A 20708-nucleotide genomic window follows, 5' to 3' on the forward strand; every position below is an offset into this window, starting at 1 on the left:
GAGTATAAACAGTCGCCCAGCCACTGCACCTGCGCAGGCCTGGCCCCGCACGTCCTCACGCATGCTGCCGCCACCCTCCTGCACATGCGCAGGACGGCGACGTGAACAAGGACACACTCAGCCAAGGCCACGCAGGGGCAAAGTCTCATGAGTCGCTGAAAATTAAACTTAGCCGCGGCAGGGGACCAGACAGGGCAGCCATCAGGGGGGGACAACTGACACTGCAGTGAGGGGCCCTGGGCCCCCCAAAGTGCTGTAAAGGCCACATGTGCTGGCTGTGGGTCTGTGGCTCACTAACCAGCACACCGCGTTTCAGCACTGAGAGAAGAGTGACATCAGCGCTTGAACGTGGGGAGCAGATGAGTGAGCCCGCTACAGCAGACTTTCTATACTGGGGCACCTATACTTGGCTGCCTATACCGGGACTGGAACCACCTATACCTAGCTACCTATACTGGGGCAGCACCTATACTTGGCTACCTATACTGGGGCAGCACCTATACTTGGCTACCTATACTGGGGCACCACCTATACTTGGCTACCTATACTGGGGCACCACCTATACTTGGCTACCTATACTGGGGGCACCACCTATACTTGGTTACCTATACTGGGGCACTACCTATACTTGGCTAAGAGATGAGATGGGAACATGAGGTCACAGAGGGACACAAAAGAGGCACAAACTGAGGTGAGACAGAGGGGGACAAAAGAGGCACAGGAAGAAAAGAGGGGAACAAAAGAGAACGGATAAAGGATAAGAACGGACCTACAAGTCCCTATCTAATTTGTTAACCGGAGACTACCTGTATTTTGCTAGTATTTGGCTCCACCCACAACATGCCATGGCCACGCCCACTTTCTGCCACATCACTTGTGCATGTAGCTTTCTTCAGTGTCGGAGGCATGCACATTTTTCGCCGCAGCGCACTTCATGCACGGACATGGGGGTGGGGTAGCTAGTGGGCGGGCACTGCAACCAGTGGGTGAGCCCAGGGAGGGGGGGCCAGGTCTGATCATGTGTGAGGGGCCCCAAAATTTCTGATGGCAGCCCTTGGACCAGAGCATCGTTCCAGGGCGGCGCGGGCACAGGGAGGTTGCAGGAAGCTTGTAGAAGCCCCAGGTAAGTGAAACTCTTTTATTGTCACTTTGCTTTAGGTTCCCTTTAAAGGACAACTGAAGTGAGAGGTATATGTAGGCTGCTATATTTATTTCCTTTTAAACAATACCAGTTCCTTGCAACCCTCCTGATCTATTTGGCTGAAGTATTGCCTGAATCACACCAAAAACAAGCATGCAGCTAATCTCATCAGATCTGACAATAGTGTCAGAAACACCTGAACTGCTGCATGCTTGTTAAGGGTCTATGGCTAAATGTATAAGAGGCAGAGGATCAGCAGGATGCCAGGCAACTAGTATTGCTTAAAAGGAAATAAATATGGCAGCCTCCATATACCTCTCACTTTACTTGTCCTTTAACCTCCCTGACAGTATAATTCCTTCCTGATTTGGGGGTCTAAAAACGGTACAATTTTTTTCATGTGCTTTTAGATCCTAAAAGCAAGAAAAAATCATAGCACGAAAGATCCTGGAGCAGCACCTGCACTTGCGAAATTTGCGAAACCAGTCGGGAAGGAGATGGGCAGCACCTATAGACCTTTTTCCATTGTCTGGTTAACTCACACGTGCATCTTGATGCCGGGGTTCCCTATGCATGGGCCCCGTATGTAAGTGTTTGCTTTTAGTCTATTTTATCCTATTTTAATTTAGGGATTGTTATATCACTGTTTTGGAGAATAAAGCAGTCTGCACTTAGCACTGCCTTTGTTGTCTTTAATACATTGCTTGTTACCACGTGTGGAATCTCCAGGGAATAACTCCTTGATGTTCCTTTGATTATTACCACCACAATGGGAAGCGTCTTGAGCCAATATGCAACCTTATAATGTGAGTTGTTAGTATCTGGTAAGTCTCATACAGACACATTGGTATCCTACAGTCTTGTAATGCTCTCTTTTGCTAGGAAGGGGGGAGGAAGGCCAATGGCTTGTCACACAATGGAGCGGCATGGGGCAGGCTAAGACAGTCTGAAAGTCTAGACCTCTTGCTGATGAATCGGAGGGGATCGGGGGCACCATACACACACGCTAGATTTTTAGCAGAGGCAGCCCAACTGACGTCCTTGGCTACTATCTAGCGTGTGTACAAACCTCAAGACAATGGTAATGGGCACCGAGCTACCAGATGGTGTACTTGGATATGTGCCAAGAGTTGGGTTACAAAATGCGTTTTCCCATTTTGATTAATTTCAAACATTTATGTACAAATATATTGTGGTTATTAAAGAGGTCACATCTGTTTTAGAGAGGCTCAGGATTTGGGGGAAGAATCAGCAGGAAGTTGCAGGTAACTTCTCTTGATTAGTACATGGTCTTTCTGCTGGACCCGGATGGAAATGAGCGATGCACAAGATGTTTGTATTTTCTGAGCATAACATAACTGTCATGTAAAGGTGAACTGCATTCTGCCAACATGCGTGGAATATATGTGTCATCAGGTGAAAAAAAGCAACACACACAAGGAACTAAGTTAAATCTGCAGAACACAAACTGTGATCACATTCTGATAAACACAGGAAATTTACTAAAAATAAAATCTTTTGTCAGCTTAAACTTAGTAAACTATATTGTATGCATGCCGTTAATTCTTCTGTTTATGAGCAGGGGTGTGGCTAGACTTAATAGGGACCCCTGCAAAAAATGATAGCGTGGGGCACCCTTGGTCTTCGAACCCCATGCAGGTCACGTGATCAGGAGTCGGCGAACGGCAGCAGAGAGTGCTCTGCTGTGAAGCAGCATCTGGAAGCAGGAAAAAATACACATGCTCCTGCACATGGTTTTTGTGGGAGGACAGGAAAGGGTTTTTTTTTTTTTTTTTTTTGCTAATTGACAGCACTTGTGGTTGGGGAGAGGGATGAGGAGGGGCCCCCAAAGCCACTGGGCCCCCCTGCGATGGCAGGGGTTGCAGGAGTGATTGCTACGCCCATGTTTTTGAGATAAGCCACTTCTTTTTCCTAGCAGGTCTACCCCCAATAATAATAATGGCCACTGTTCCCCACTCAATAATAACAGTCTGTGCAACATCCCTCCTCCCCAATAGCATGAACCATCCCTCCTTAATAGCATGCAGCCAATATTCCCAGACATAGTATGTGTGGGCTCTATTAATCTCTCATGACATGAGTGGGCTCTATTTCCCACCTTGCTCATAATACAAGCAACTACCAAACATTTATGACAAACCATTCCCCCCCATAACAAATAGGCACTACTCCACCATCAGTAGCCATAACATTACATAACATTAACCACTTCACCACTGAGGGGTTTTACCCCCTGAGCACCAGAGCAATTTTCACCTTTCAGCGCTCCTTCCATTCATTCGTCTATAACTTTATCATTACTTATCGCAATGAAATGAACTATATCTTGTTTTTTCCGCCACCAATTAGGCTTTCTTTAGGTGGGACATTATGCCAAGAATTATTTTTTTCTAAATGTGTTTTAATGGGAAAATAGGAAAAATAATTATTTTTCAGTTTTCGGCCATTATAGTTTTTAAATAATGCATGCTACTGTAATTAAAACCCATGAAACGTATTTGCCCTTTTGTCCCGGTTATAAAACCATTTAAATTATGTCCCTATCACAATGTTTGGCGCCAATATTTTATTTGGAAATAAAGGTGCATTTTTTTCATTTTTGCGTCCATCCCTAATTACAAGCCCATAGTTTATAAAGTAACAGTGTTATACCCTCTTGACATAAATATTTAAAAAGTTCAGTCCCTAAGGTAACTATTTATGTATTTTTTTTAATTGTAAATTTTTTAATTTTTTTTTAATTACAAAAAAAAAAAATGGGGAGTGTGGGAGGTAATGAGTTAATTTTATGTGTAAAAGTCATTTATTTGTATGTGAAAAATGTGTAGGGTGTAGTTTACTATTTGGCCACAAGATGGCCACAGTAACTTTTTGTTTTAATGCGACCTCCAAGCTTCCTTCCGGAAGCTTGGAGGAAGTATAAGGAGGCTGGACACGTGAGTTTTTTCTCACAATGATCGCGCTGCCCATAGGAGAGCAGCTGATCATTGCGGGGCTTAGATCAACGAACGGGAATGGATTTTCCCGTTCATTGATCTCTGGGCGAGCGGGCGGCGGCGTGTTTACTAGCGGCGGGCGGCGTGTTTACGAGCGGGAGCGCGGGCAGCGTCGGGAACGCGGAAAGTACGTGTTTCTCCGTCCCTGGTTGTTAAAGGATGGAAAAAGGGGCGGAGAAATACGTACGCGCGGGGGTAAAGTGGTTAAAACCCCCTTAATGGGTGGGCTCCATTATTCCCTCTCGTAACATGGGCAGTCAGCCTTTCCTTTTACAGCCCATAACATCTCCATCTACCTTCTTTCCCCCCACTCCAACAACATGCAACCATCCACCTTCTCTCTCAATCAGAATCAGAATCAGAATCAGAAGAATCAGAATCAGAATCAGAATTTATTTTTCGCCAAGCACGACTGGGTCGTGCCCGGAATTGGGCTTGGCACAAGCAGGGCATAGAAACAGTAAATGACACACACCAGAGATAGCAATACATCAAACAAGTACAATACGGTACGATACGGTAACAGTAATTACATAACAACCATTTTTAAAAGAAGAGTTCTTGAGTGCAGGCCTGCTTAGGACTTGTCCAGCTAGTAAAGCAAGCGGCCTAAGGAGGATCCGCTCTTCTTTTGGTGGTGGGGGGTGGGAATGGGTCCAGAGAGTTCAGTGATTTGACAGCTGAGGGGAAGAAGCTGTTCCTGTGTCTTGAGGTCCTGGTGTAGATGGCCCGATACCTCAGGCCTGAACGGAGACGACAGAAAAAGCGGGAGCCTGGGTGCGAAGGATCATTAGCGATCCGCAAGGCTCTAGAGCGCAGTCTAGTGTTGAAGAGTAGGTCCAGTGGGGGAAGTGGTTTTCCGATGATCCTTTCCGCTGATCTGATGACTCTCTGTAGTTTGTGTCTGTCGCTGGCAGAGGAGCCAGCATACCAGACAAGGATAGAAGAACAGATGACGGATTCGATGGTGGCTGAGTAGAAGTTCGTCAGAAGTTTCTGGTCCATGCCGAACTTCCTCAGTTGGCGGAGGAAGAATAGTCTCTGCTGGGCTTTCCTCTGGGTGCAGGTGGTGTTGGCCTTCCATCTCAGATCGTTGGAGATGGTTGTGCCCAGGAGACGAGCGCAGGGGACCCGTGCAACTTCTGCGTTGTCGATGTGGATTGGGGGTGGTGTGGGTGCACGCTTCCTAAAGTCGATGATCATCTCAACGGTCTTTGCGGTATTGAGGACCAGCCCATTCTCCTTGCACCAGTTGCAGATTCTCTCAACCTGATGACGGTATGCCTGCTCATTGTTATTGGTGATGAGGCCCACAATGGTGGTATCATCTGCAAATTTGATAACTTTGACAGAGTTTTCAGTGGATCTGCAGTTGTTTGTGTACAGGGAGAACAGGACTGGTGACAGGACGCAGCCTTGTGGGGCCCCTGTGTTGGTGGTCCTTGGTTGGGAGAGGATAGTACCCAGCTTGACGACCTGAGATCTATTTGTGAGGAAGTCAGTTATCCACAGGCGCAGGGTGGGGTGGACTTTGAGCTCAGCAAGGTTCTCCTGAAGTATTTGAGGGCTGATAGTGTTAAACGCTGAGCTAAAGTCAAGGAGGAGGATCCTGGCAGAAGAGTTTGGTCTATCCAGGTGCTCATTGACTGTCTCCAGGCAGATGTTAATGGCATCCTCAGTGGACCTATTTGCTCTGTACGCAAACTGGTGTGGGTCCAGCAGGGGCTCTGTGAAGACTTTCAGAAGAGGCATGACCATGCTTTCAAAAGCTTTCATAATGACGGATGTGAGAGCCACAGGTCTGTAGTTGTTGAGGTCGGTGATTCCCTGTTTTTTGGGAACGGGGATGATGGTCGACCTCTTAAAGCATGCTGGGACTTTGCCTTCCTGAAGGGATCTTGTAAAGATGGAGGAGAGAATAGGAGCTAGCTGTTGAGCACAGGTTTTTAGGCATGCTGGTGACACTCCGTCTGGGCCTGAGGCTTTCCTTGCACTTAGCCTTGACAGGTGGCGCAAGACGTCGTCCTTGTTCACAGCCAAAGAGGGTGAGATTGGACATGGAGCAGATATGGTGGAGGAGGGAGCAGGTGGCTTTGGGAGACCTGCAGATGCTGCTTGGTTCTCAAATCTGCAGTAGAAGTCACTGAGGTTCTCTGCAAGCTCAGTGCTAGGAGTTGCATGTTGAGGGGGGGGCTTATAGTTGGTGACGGCCTTAAGCCCTTTCCAGACAGCTCGTGAGTCATTTGAGGAGAGGTTCTGTTCCAGCTTTTCTGCGTAGCTCCTTTTGGCAACTCTCAGTTCCCTGTTTAGGTTGTTTTTTGCCCTTCTATAGTCCTCTTGGTTACCAGCCCTATGCGCAGCTTCCTTGTGACTCCGCAGGTGTCGTAGTTTTTTGGAGAACCATGGTTTGTCGTTTGGATAAAGTTTAAAGGATTTCATTGGTATACACTGGTCCTCGCAGAAGCTAATGTAAGATGATACGTTGTCTGCCCACTCATCCAGGTTTGGTGCCTTCAGGGCACCAAACACACAAGAGGACCAGGACCAGGCTGGAGGCAGAGTACTGTAAATGCTGGCAGCAAGAGTAACCAAGAGGACTATAGAATCATATGTGTGCCCCACTTTCCCCCATAACATGTGCAGCCAACTGTTCATCCCCCCCCCCTCCTTCCATAATATGTGCAGCCCTCCCCCCCCATAGAATATGCAACCATCAACTTCCCTCCTCTGTGCACTCCCCCCACCTAACAAGATTGGCAACCTTAAGATCTCCTCCCTCTTCCCAATGCAGTGCAATGCAGTGGCAGCGCTTGTAAGTATGTTACCTCCTCCAGTGCTGCCAGCATTTACAGTACTCTGCCTCCAGCCTGGTCCTGGTCCTCTTGTGTGTTGAGTGGAAGGCAGAAGGCGAAGACTGAGAAACAGGAAGCTGCAGAAGAGGAGGGCAGATTGGACCTAGCGCTGAAGGAGGTAACATACTTACCAGCACCATCGTTGTTCTTCACTGCATGTGGAGAAGAAGGAGGGAACGATTACCAGGGAGTTCAGGAGAAACACATTCAAGACATGCCCCTGCCATAGCTCTAAACACGCCTCTCCCACACCCCTTGTCATATATACACCCAAAAATTCATAAGCAAAAAGTTTTATAGTTCAATCCACACTTTCTATCCTCATTAGTTTTCGTTCATATTACCATTTGAAAATAAAATAACTATATCAGTTTGCAGGGTGGAAATAAAGTTTAGAGTCAATAAAATATGTTTTCAGTAGAAAAATACATACAGGTAGTCCCCGAATGACGGTCGCCCGACTTACGAATGACCCGCCGATACAAACGGCATGGATTCTTTATTTCCATGGGAACAAGTGAAAAAAAATTTAATTGGACTTGTAGTTTTTGAGAAAATTGATTTTAAAAAATTCAAAGAAAAAATGGCTTTTAAACTTGAATAAACAGTTAAGGAGGGCAGAGGTAATGCAGAGGGAGACACTAGAGGCACAGAGGAGGTACAGGGGACAGAGATGGCACAATGTTCCGACTTAAAGGATACCACAACTGACATGTGGCATAATGAGATAGACATGGGTATGTACAGTGCCTAGCACACAAATAACTATGCTGTGTTCCTTTTTTTCTTTCTCTGCCTGAAAGAGGTAAATATCAGGTATGTAAGTGGCTGACTCAGTCCTGACTCAGACAGGAAGTGACTACAGTGTGACCCTCACTGATAAGAATTTCCCCCTTTTTTATCTCTTTCTTGCTCTCAGAAGCCATTTTCTTCTAGGAAAGTGTTTTATAGTTGGAATTTCTTATAAGTGAAGGTCACACTGTAGTCACTTCCTGTCTGAGTCAGGACTGAGTCAGCCACTTACATACCTGATATTTACCTCTTTCAGGCAGAGAAAGAAAAAAAGGAACACAGCATAGTTATTTGTGTGCTAGGCACTGTACATACCCATGTCTATCTCATTATGCCACATGTCAGTTGTGGTATCCTTTAAGAACAGAACCAGGTTAAGAACAAACCTACAGTCCCTATCTTGTTCGTTAACCAGGGACTACCTGTATACAGATCTGTAAAACAATTATGAGAGAAATTGGGAAGAAAGAGGGTCAGAGAGATTTCATTTCCAAAAAGGGACTATCCCTCGAAAAAGGGACCGTTTGGAGCTATGCTGGTAAATGCACTTTTGGAAAAAGTTGTCAACTCTGGACACATCAAGCAAGACAGTGGCATAGCTAAGGAGCTCTGGGACCCGGTTTTATATTGGGCCCCCCAAGCACTCTATACATAACAATTGATACTGTGCACCAAAACCTGCCAAGTACAGCCACAGTGTCAGAGGTGCAAGAAGGGGATGGGGAACAGCTTGTTAATAATAACTATTTAAAGCAGGCTTTCTCAACCAGGGTTCCTTGAGTACTTTGCAGGGGTTCCTTGGCATTTCCCCCCTTAGTGGGGAAAGTATAATAGAGCACATTATTATAATAAAGGCTACTCTAAAAAGAAGAACTAAATTGGGGTCAGAATAATAATGAGCACAATAAAAAGCTCTAGGATAAGAAGACAGTATGAGTGGCAGTTTAATAGGGGTAGTCAAAATAAACAGCCTGACCTACTGTACTTTTAAAGACCATGCCTACAAAATAAATGCAGGTGTTCCTCGAGAACAAAATTGTAACATCTGTAGGAATGGCGGCTGGGGACATGCAGGGTGTACCCGCAGCCGCCTTTGCTTCCTCGTCTCAGACCTCATCCGTTCCGTCGGCGTCTAGCACGCCGGGAACGGTATTGTCATCTGCTCATACGGTCGGTGTCTCGCGCGGAGACAGGACCTTTATCCTGGGAGAAGGCGCGTCAGCTGACCTGCCGGTCGGCTGATGTCAGAGGTGACTCGCCACTCGGATTGGCCGTTCCGAGATGGGCGCGGCTGAGAGTCTTCCTCTGCTTCATAAAGTCTTCGTTCATCATTCGCAAACTGACTGCTGTCGTGAATACTTTGTGTTAGCGCTCAGACCTTAGACTAGTTCCCAGGTGTTGAAACCAAGGACTTCACACCAGACTAGGAATTGTGATATTGTTATTGATTACTTGTGTATGATACTGGCTATACTCTGACCTCGCATTTGCTTACTGATTCTGTACTTCCGCCTATCTGATCCTTGTTGCTGAACTTCTGCCTGATTACCTACTATTCTCTTGCCTACCGCTCTGTACTGATATTACCTCTCTGTTGCCGTGCCTTGCCTGTCTGACCATTCCTCTCACCAGTGGGCCCTTGCCACTGATGAGGTATATTTATATATATGAGGTATATTTATATGGTGAGGTGACACTTGTTTCTGATAGTCCCTTGCCAGCTCCTCTGGTAAGGTTTTGTTAAACTATACAGTTACCATGTCTGATAGTACTTTACCAGCTCCTCTAGTAAAGTCGTGTTAATTAATACTGTCTTATCACTGATAGTACCTTGCCAGCTCCACTGGTAAGGTGTTGCCAAACTATCTCGTTCAGTTGTAGCTAGGACCCACCAGATCCTCTGGTGAGGGCTAGCGTTGATTCCAGTTATTACCCACCAGTTACTCTGGTGAGGTTCAGTTAGTATATAGCTCCAGTGTTTGATAGTACCTTGCCAGCTCCTCTGGCAAGGGCTAGCTAAACTACTCAGTCACTTGTGCTGTTAGTACCTTACCAGCTCCTCTGGTAAGGTTTAGCCAAACTGCTGTACTCTCTCTTTTGCTTATACTTTACCAGCTCCTCTGGTAAAGATCTATTGTTTATATTTCTGTTGTTGGACTCTCCAGCTCCTCTGGAGAGGTCTATACTGTTGCACCAAACACCACACCTTACACTCTGCTAGTTATACTTGTATTATTGGTGATACTGCAGATCACCACATAATCAGGTATAGCGTCTGTATTATTTGTGGTTCTGCAGAGCACAAATAATCAGACATCTGAGTTGCAGCACCCAATCGTTACAAAAACATTGTTTGCAGGGGTTCCTTGAGATCCAAAAGATGTTTGCAGGGTTGCTCCGGGGTAAAAAGGTTGAGAAAGGCTGAATTAAAGCATCTATAGAAGGGATTAATACCAGCACAGGATCAATGGAGAGCTAATACTGTGGTTGAGGGAAGGCCCCTCTTTTCCAAGGGCAACCTCTGCCCCCCTATTGCTATGTGTAACGATTGGGGAATTATCTCCGAGGTCAGCGCACAAGCTGTGCGCTGACACTGCGGAAATCCTCCACAAGCGTCTGAATAACAGAACCCAGCTTTGTTGCAACGCACCGGTAGAGGGGAATTCCCACCAGCAGATGGAGCTGTGGAGTGCAGAGGATAAAACCCTCTACACTGCCACAGATGCCACATAGGAATTGTACGAGGGGAAGCAATGCACAGCCAATAATAACAACCAGAACGCCAAGGAAAATAACAAACGCACTCGCTAAACGCTGTCGCCGCAAGAGAAGCGCAACTGTGACAAAACACGTTAATGGCGTGGTCTCTGCACGAAAAGCACAACAGAGACAAAAACGCGTCAACCCTGACTAACAAAGGAACACAGGAAGCACAAACAAACAAATAACAGAAACGCTTGCTAATCGGTTGCCTTACTTCAGGCAACAGCAAGCGTTTACTCCAGACCGACAGATAGACAGACAGCAGGAACGAGTGAGAAAGGATCCACTGCTCTTCCGCAAAAGCGAGTGAGATCCGCACAAAACAAGACAGACAGAAGGAGTAACCAGCAGCAACCGCAGCTGAGGTTAAACTCCAAGACAGAATACAGAGAGATCCACCGCCTCTAACGCTAGGGCGACTGCGATCCAAACAGACAGAGCGATTTTCTGTCAGCCGCCGCTGGCGACAGAATAATCGCAACGGCAAGACAAAACGATTCACTACCGCCAACCGCTAGCGACAGTGCAATCGCAAGGACAAGACAAGACAGCATAGGCAGTACAAATATAACACAACCTGACTGCACTAAATAGGAATGCAAGGAGCACTCCCAAAGGGTAACTACTCTAAGCTAGCAATAATAGCCTACAATGAGTAGAGGGCTGAGACTCCAGGCAAGTTAGCAGGAACAAACCATCATGACCAGCAGGGAATTCTGGGAGGAAATGGTATTTATACTGCAAGCCATCAAAGGTAGCAGCTAAGCAATTTGCATGACAAGTGGATGCAAATACCTCCCCAGAACAGCAGCTCTCAAACTTAGAGTGAAGACAGGTCTCTTTTCCAGAGACCTGCAGCACTCAGACCTAAAAAATGGTCAAAAAGCTGTCTGCCTGTGCAGACAGCAGAGCAGATCATTACACTATGCTACTGATTGCAGAATATTCAGATTGCAAGTCCCATGTAGTGAGAACATGAACACCCCACACATAACATGGCTCCTGCCACTACACCACATAGGGCACAGTGTTACTTTATATTCTATTCTCAAGTGTGCACTAACCACTTCAGCATTGATTGCACAAATAATGATAGCACTGATCTTGTGCTACGTGATCATTTTATATTCAGGGCCATATCTACATGTGAAAGACCCCCAAAGTAAAACATTTATATTGCATATGCATTCAACCTCGTGTATGTGTAGTGTCTTCATGCACAATGTTTCATTACATTCATTACATTAATAATCTGATGTTGACATGTTCAGTGCATTGTCACAATGTAGTACACCTTCCATCCTGCATCTGCATGCAACATCCGGGCACACATGAACAGTCAGAGGTCACACGCAAATGTGCCTCAGGCAAGCTTCTTCTAAGCCCTGCCCCCTTTATGCTAAGCTCCACCTCTTCCCCAGTCATGATGGATTAGGGGGAAAAAGGCTCACAACCAGTTCTTACATGCAGGAGGATGAGTAGGGGTGAATGTGCCAACAGTCCATTTGTACATGCATTAGATATACACAAGTCATTTCTTATTTTTTTAACCACTTAACGACCAGCCAACGCTGACAGGCAGCGGCTGGTCGCACCTGTGTTTCCATGCGGCCGTTTCCTGTCAGTTCACGGCGGGGGGCTCCGTGAACAGCCTGCAAGCCTCCGATCGCGGCTCGCAGGCTAAATGTACACACCTGGGGACGTAAACCACGGTGTTTACATTATACGGCACTGCTGTCACAGCAGCGCCGTAAAGGAGATCGTCAATCCCCGGCCTCTGATTGGCCGGGGATCGCCGCCATCTGATAGGCTTAAGCCTATCTGAGGCGGTACAGGACGGATCGCTGTCCTGTACTGCCTATATTGCGAAGGGGAGGGAGGGAAGGAGAGGGAGGGGGGAGTTAGCGCTGCGGAGGGGGGCTTTGAGGCGCCCCCTCGCTAAGCACAACATAGCGGCGGCGATCAGACCCCCCAACAGGACATCCCCCTAGTGGGAAAAAAAAGGGGGGGGGGGAGTCTGATCGCCCTGCCTGCCACCTGATCTGTGCTGGGGGTTGAAGAGCCCAGCAGCACAGATCACAGAAAAATGGGCTGGTCCTTAAGTGGTTAATCAGCAAAAAATGTTATTGGACAAGAAGTTTGGTATATATAGCTATAAATATGCAGAAGGATAAAAAAATAGCAATAGGATAATTATACTGTATTACAAAACAGTTGTAAAAATACGCATTGTGACCATCATGACCAGCAGGGAATTCTGGGAGGAAATGGTATTTATACTGCAAGCCATCAAAGGAAGCAGCTAAGCAATTTGCATGACAAGTGGATGCAAATACCTCCCCAGAACAGCAGCTCTGAAACTCAGAGTGAAGACAGGTCTCTTTTCCAGAGACCTGCAGCACTCAGACCTAAAAAATGGTCAAAAAGCTGTCTGCCTGTGCAGACAGCAGAGCAGATCATTACACTATGCTACTGATTGCAGAATATCCAGATTGCAAGTCCCATGTAGTGAGAACATGAACACCCCACACATAACATGGCTCCTGCCACTACACCACATAGGGCACAGTGTTACTTTATATTTTATTCTCAAGTGTGCACTAACCACTTTAGCATTGATTGCACAAATAATGATAGCACTGATCTTGTGCTACGTGATCATTTTATATTCAGGGCCATATCTACATGTGAAAGACCCCCAAAGTAAAACATTTATATTGCATATGCATTCAACCTCGTGTATGTGTAGTGTCTTCATGCACAATGTTTCATTACATTCACTACATTAATAATCGGATGTTGACATGTTCAGTGCATTGTCACAATGTAGTACACCTTCCATCCTGCATCTGCATGCAACATCTGGGCACACATGAACAGTCAGAGGTCACACGCAAATGTGCCTCAGGCAAGCTTCTTCTAAGCCCTGCCCCCTTTATGCTAAGCTCCACCTCTTCCCCAGTCATGATGGATTAGGGGGAAAAAGAGGGAGGGGGGAATAGCGCTGCGGAGGGGGGCTTTGAGGCGCCCCCTCGCTAAGCACAACATAGCGGCGGCGATCAGACCCCCCAACAGGACATCCCCCTAGTGGGAAAAAAAAGGGGGGGGGAGTCTGATCGCCCTGCCTGCCACCTGATCTGTGCTGGGGGTTGAAGAGCCCAGCAGCACAGATCACAGAAAAATGGGCTGGTCCTTAAAGAGACTCCGTAACAAAAATTACAACGTTTTTTCTACCATCCTACAAGTTCCTAAACCTGTTCTAATGTGCTCTGGCTTACTACAGCACTTTCTACTATAACTGTCTCTGTAATAAATCAATGTATCTTTCCCCTGTCAGACTTGTCGGCCTGTGTCTGGAAGGCTGCCAACTCTTCTGCTGGTCTGTTATGCACTTCCCCCTCTATGCACACTTCAGTGTGTGAGTTATTTACATAAGCCAGCAGCGTCTCTGCTATCTTATCAGTGATAGAAGAGAGCTGGATACAATTCCTCCTCTGTTAGGCTGTGAAAGTAGCTGGCTGACACATACAGAGGAATTACAGACAGGAAGAAAGGATCAGCCTCACAGCCTGTCACTAGTATTCAGTGGGAGAGAGCTGAAGGGGACAGAAGGTAAACACACAAGTGATCTCTTGAGATACAAAAGGAAGGGTGTATACAGGCTGCTTGTGTATGGATGTATTTTCTATGTGTGGACATGCTGTACATCAACCTACTTCCTGGTTTGGTGGCCATTTTGTTTGTTTATAAACAAACTTTTTGAAAATGTTTTTGACTACTTTTAATGCGGCGGGGAGCGGCGAAATTGTGACAGAGGGGAATAGGAGATGTCCCCTAACGCACTGGTATGTTTACTTTTGTGCGATTTTAACAATACAGATTCTCTTTAAGTGGTTAATCAGCAAAAAATGTTATTGGACAAGAAGTTTGGTATATATAGCTATAAATATGCAGAAGGATAAAAAATAGCAATAGGATAATTATACTGTATTACAAAACAGTTGTAAAAATACGCATTGTGAATAACAAATATGTTAAGCAGACGAGAGGTTATATAAACGAATAAAGTCAATGCTATAGTGTATGATTATATCAAAGGCTCTGGCCAGCGAGAGCCTAAAATGCAAGACCTGGGGTCTCATTTTTTTTTCAAATTTAGTTTGACAACCTCAGTGAGAGTATACTACCTTTTTACTCAATACTTCATTAAGCTGGGAGATCCAACCAGTTGGAGCCACATCTTTACAGTGTTGCAGTGATAGTTTTTTACCTTTAAATATTTCCCCTTTCCATTTCAGTCTGCTTCTAGTTAGACCCCCGTTGTTCTAAAGCAGTACTATATACCACAGTACAACAATACTTATTACCGTACATTTATAGCAGCTGTACAACATTTGAAAGAAATTGTATTCCTTGAATAAAACACTCTGTAAGAAATTGCTGCCCTGTATGGAGCAGGGCACCAAAGTAACCACATGGCCAACTATGACTTTAGTTATGCCCTTGACTGTAGTAGTTTTACTATATGTAGTCTTTGCATTGTGCGTTCTAAGGTTTTAACTGGAAGAAGCCAGAAAAGTATTCACTTCCATAAATTCAGCAAAGAACCATCTACTGTAAGTTTGCTCTGTCTAAGGCCCCGTTCACACTTGCGTTTTGGCAAGTAAACGGACCGGATCCTGATCGGATCAGGACCTGATCCTGATCAGAACCGCACGGTTCCGATCCGGATCCGGTCCGTTTGTATCAGGCATGCATCAGGCTGCCATCCAGATCCGTGGGCAAAAAATAGTGAAATTTAAATAAAAAAAGTTGGGGTCAGCAGAAGGTGCACCTGGTGCACCTGTAGAATCAGGTTCCTCCGCTGTAGGCCTCACCTCCACCTCCGACATTCTGCCAAACAGCTCCAGCATGTCTGTCACTGCTGCTCCACTCCAGACATGCTTGGCCCATGTGTCCCCATCCGAAATGGCCGCTTGGATACGCATAGGAAGTGGGGTAGAACGTCAGGTTTTTGTAGGCAGTGTGTTCTGTGCCTTCCGTTCCCCATTGGTTTCTGTGTTCCGGATGGTGCTGTCAGGCTCAGGTCCGGGTGCGTGGGCCGGAGATCCGGATCCAAAAAATAGCGCATGTTGGAAAAGTGTCCGGATCCGGTCCGGCTCCGTACTGTACGGAACGGACACGTGTGAACGTCCGCATAGACTTCGCATTGCTATGCGGAACGTACGTTCCGTTTGTACAGAATACGGTCCGGATCAGATCAGGAAAATCCGGACAGGGAACGCTATCTACTGAGCGCGCCCAAGCTGGGCTGCAGCTCTCTCAAGCTGCTCCACATCTTGTCTCAGAAATTTGACTATTTAACTACATTTGGGCATGGACAGGACCAAAAATACAGAGGAATCCTATGCATCGCCTCCCTGGCAATAACTACAGCTCATCAGAAATTATGGATCACTTTGGATGGCTGAGATTTAAACTGGATTAAAATTGGACTTGGACTGAAAATGCCTAGCCTGCTAGGAGCTGACTAGCTGACTCAAACTTTGAAATTCTTCAACTTTCTTCAACCCTCAGCTCCTGATCCTTCTGTAAGCAACGGAAATGGCAAAAAACACCTTGTGAGCTTTCTATGTTATATGACTATCCCTATTTCTACATTTATTCCAAACTTTTTAAATTGAAACAAGGAGCTGTCTTAATTTGTTTTAATCTGGAGCATCTCCTTTTTTTCTGAGAAGTACAGCTTGCAAAAGACCCCTTCCCTTTGATCTCAGCAGGGTGTCTATCAGCTGTCCAAATGCCACCATTAACATACTCAGCTGAGATGCTTATCTATATTGCAACCTCTGTTCCCAAGAAACTCTAATGTCCCATACTCACGGGCAACTTTTTTGCATGTCGCAAGCACACGGGAGCGTGCTTGCGACATGCTGGCGACAGCTAGTCGCCAGGTCCCTCCGCATACACACGGCGGAGGGACCTGGCAACTGATGCGACGGAAGCTGTCGCCGTTGTCCCTCCCCCCGCCGGAAGCGCTGTTTATTTACTATCATGTTGCTGTCGCTAGTCCGCGGACTCACGCGGACTAGCGACAGTTGCGGCGGAGGTGCGGCGGCGCTGTTGCCATGCGATTGAAACTTTCAATCGCATGGCGACATGAGCGACGGGCGACAGTTCGGGGTGCGCGCGCGGGCAACGGCCCATACTCACGGGCGACCTGTCGCCGCAACACGCGCGCGCCGCGTGTTGAGGCGACAAAAGTCCCTCGTGAGTATGGGCCATTACAAATAGATTCTGCTTTGATTACCCCTCTAAAATCCCTTGGGATTCTCAAGAAAACAAGGCGGGGGAAGAGGAGAGGACATTCAGGCACTCATAAATCAAAGCCAAAGCTATCCTCACATATCTATAAATCAGCTGTATCAGTAAAGGACCCAGATAACAGAGACAGCTGCCACACTCCTGATTACAACCCCCAGCCAGGAGCTAGGAACACAGACCTCAAAGTTAAGGCAAACAACATTAAAGCAGTACTCTGCAATGCCAGGTCCATAAACAACAAAACAGCAGTTATTTATGATCTAATAGAGGCTTCAGATCTAGCTTTAATTACAGAGACATGGTTGGATCAGAACTCAGGACCCACTCTCGCGGCTGCGGTACCAGACAATTACTCAGTTTTACACTGTGAAAGGCAAAACCGCAAGGGAGGAGGATTAGCTCTGTGCTTCAAATCCAGTTTGAATATTAAACCCCTTGCTGTAGCCCCCACCCACTCTTTTGAATGTCTGGCAGCCCAGCTCTCAGCTGGAAAAAAAATAAACATACTGCTTGTCTACCGACCCCCTGACGCTGGCTCAGCTTTTCTCAAGGAAATAGCAGAACTTGTATCTTGCATAACACTGAAACACCCTAGGTGGATAATTCTGGGAGACTTTAACGCACGGGTCGATACACACTCTTCCCAATTTGGAACTAAGCTACTTCTCTCCATGAATGAACTGGGCTTCTCTCAAGCCGTCAACCTCCCTACCCACAAAAAAGGACACACTTTGGACCTCATTTTCCATTCAGAACTCCTAATATCCAATGTGGAAATTGAACCAGTAGTTTGGTCAGACCACCACACTGTCCACTTCTCCTTTACAGCACCGGCTACAAAACACCAAGTGAAAGAACTAATAAAATATCGTTCCTTGAAAGGTTTGACACCCCAACACCTTCAGAACAGCCTCAATCTAGGTGGAGTGACAGATCACAACTTAGGCCTTGAATCCATGGTCCTTAAATATAACCACGATGTCTCAGCCGCTTTTGATGCCATAGCTCCCTTAAAGATTAAACGTTCCGCACCATTACATCACGCTCGCTGTTTTGACAACTCTATAAAGGAACTAAAGAAACAGGGACGCAGACTGGAACGAAGGTGGCACAAACATCAGTCTCCTGAGGACAAACTTTCCCTAATTGCTCACCTGAAAAAATATCAAACGATGATTAACAAAAAGAATTCCTTATTCCTGTCTCACGAAATTGCAAATGCAGCCAACAGACCTGCTCAACTCTTCCGCACGGTTGACAGTCTCTGCAATCCATCTTGCAGGAAATCCAGCATCATACCTTCACAGGAACTGTGCGAGAAATTTGCCCACTTCTTCTCAGACAAAGTCTCCTCCATACGATCTGCCATTCAATTCACAGCCCCAGAAACCCATGCAGAGCCATATAACAGGTGCAAAAATAGCCTACCACCATGGTCTGATTTTAAGGTAATCACTGAAAAAGACATCTTGGATATCCTCTCAAACCTTCGCCAGACTACCTGCGATCTGGACCCTGGCCCCACTAAGTTCATGTTGAAATGCCCTGAACTATTTACACCGGAATTCCACAAAATAGTCAACGGCTCCTTACAAGAAGGGTAGTTTCCCTCTACTCTGAAAGAAGCAATCGTCAGGCCACTACTCAAGAAACCATCCTTAGACCCAGATGCTCTAGACAGCTACAGACCTCCCCTTTCTGGGAAAAGTTATTGAAAAGGCTGTCTACCTCCAACTTGAAGCCAGGCTCTCCAGAAACAACATCCTTGACCCTCTTCAATCTGGCTTCAGGAAATATCACAGCTGTGAAACAGCCCTCACCCAGATTTGCAATGATCTGCTCATTGCAAGAGACAAGGGTCAATGTTCCATCCTGATTTTGCTCGACCTCTCAGCGGCTTTTGACACAGTCGATCATGAAATCTTGCTCAACAGGCTACAAGAGTACTGTGGCATAGATGGCATTGTTCTCCGGTGGTTCAACTCCTTCCTGGCTGGCAGAACACAAAGGGTAGCCTTAGGGCCCTTCCTCTCCAACCCTGTACCACTAAAATACGGTGTACCTCAGGGCGCAATATTATCCCCTTTACTGTTCACCATATACATGCTGCCACTTGGAGAAATCATACAAAAACATGGCCTGACATATCATTGCTATGCTGATGACACCCAGCTATATTTGTCATTCAAACCTGACGTCACAGACCCTACTCCACAAATAAACGCATGCTTAGCTGAGCTTCAGGAGTGGATGAATAATAATTGGCTAAAACTTAATGCTGACAAAACTGAGGTTCTTGTTATCGAGGGCCAGGGCTCAACAGCAAAGCAGCCCAAGTCTCAACCAACACCGCTAAGGATAGGGAGCTCAGACCTGAACAACTCGGACTGTGTACGCAGCCTGGGAGTACTGATTGATGGGAAATTAAGCTTCAGGAATCAAATCTCAGCTGTTGTGAAACATTCCTTCTTTCACCTAAGGAATATTGCAAGGATTAAACACCTAACTCCTTCAGAGGATCTTCTAACCCTAGTTCATGCCTTCGTCACATCAAGGTTAGACTACTGCAACGTCCTCTACACAGGCCTGCATAAGAAAGACTTACGCCGCCTGCAATTAGTACAGAATGCCGCCGCAAGGCTGTTAACGAGCCAACCCCGCCATTGCCACATAACACCAACCCTGAGCTCACTCCACTGGCTACCGATAAAATCAGGGGCGTAGGAATAGACCCTGCAGCCCCTGCAGTTGCAGGGGGGCCCCTAGCAAGTCAGGGGCCCGGAGGAGGAAAGGCTGTCACCATCGGCGTACCTACCGGGGATGCGACTCTCTCAGCCGCAGGGGGGCCGGCCGCCCGGGGCTGCTCTGGGGCCCGCTCACTGTGCGTGGGGGGAGCGCTGCTCTGGACCCCCCAGCAAGGTGCTCAACTGGCCGCAGCGTCTGCCAGTTCATTCCCCGCAGCCCCGCTCCACCAGCAGCCTGCATAGTCTCTGGCAGGCAGAGCAGGGCTACGGCAAGATGGCCGCCGAAGAAGCCCTACACTGGAGACTATTTGTGTCTCTAGTACAGGGTTTCGGCAGCCATCTTGCCGTAGCCCTGCACTCTGCCTGTCAGCGCGGGAGATGTGCTGCAGGAGGACTCGGGGAGCTGTGTGCCAGATGCCGGGAGAGGAGAAGACTTCTGTCAGGTAAGTGAATTGTTTTTTTTTCACAGGTGCATTTTTTTTTCTAGTGTCTCCTGCCCACATTGTGATTTTCAGGTGTCTGCTGCCCACATTGTGATTTTCAGGTGTCTGCTGCCCACATTACGATTTTCTGGTGACTGCTGCCCACATTACGATTTTCAGGTCACTGCTGCCCACATTGCGATTTTCAGTTGTCTGCTGCCCACATTACGATTTTCAGGTGTCTGCTGCCCACATTACGATTTTCAGGTGTCTGCTGCCCACATTACGATTTTCAGGTGTCTGCTGCCCACATTGCGATTTTCAGGTGTCTGCTGCCCACATTGTGATTTTCTGGTCACTGCTGCCCACATTGCGATTTTCTGGTGTCTGCTGCCCACATTACGATTTTCAGGTGTCTGCTGCCCACATTGTGATTTTCAGGTGTCTGCTGCCCACATTGCGATTTTCTGGTGTCTGCTGCCCACATTACGATTTTCAGGTGTCTGCTGCCCACATTGTGATTTTCAGGTGTCTGCTGCCCACATTACGATTTTCTGGTCACTGCTGCCCACATTGCGATTTTCTGGTCACTGCTGCCCACATTGCGATTTTCAGGTGTCTGCTGCCCACATTACGATTTTCAGGTGTCTGCT

The 20708-nt window shown here is 46.8% G+C and overlaps 1 protein-coding gene across 3 annotated transcripts in view; it reads right to left on the reverse strand.

Annotated features, from left to right (window-relative positions):
• The window catches only part of RASGRP1 (RAS guanyl releasing protein 1), a 315245-nt gene that overhangs the window by 95658 nt on the left and 198879 nt on the right, over window positions 1–20708 (reverse strand). The window lies entirely within an intron of this gene.

The sequence above is a fragment of the Hyperolius riggenbachi genome, chromosome 9, assembly GCF_040937935.1.
Source record: "Hyperolius riggenbachi isolate aHypRig1 chromosome 9, aHypRig1.pri, whole genome shotgun sequence".
NCBI lineage: Eukaryota > Metazoa > Chordata > Amphibia > Anura > Hyperoliidae > Hyperolius > Hyperolius riggenbachi.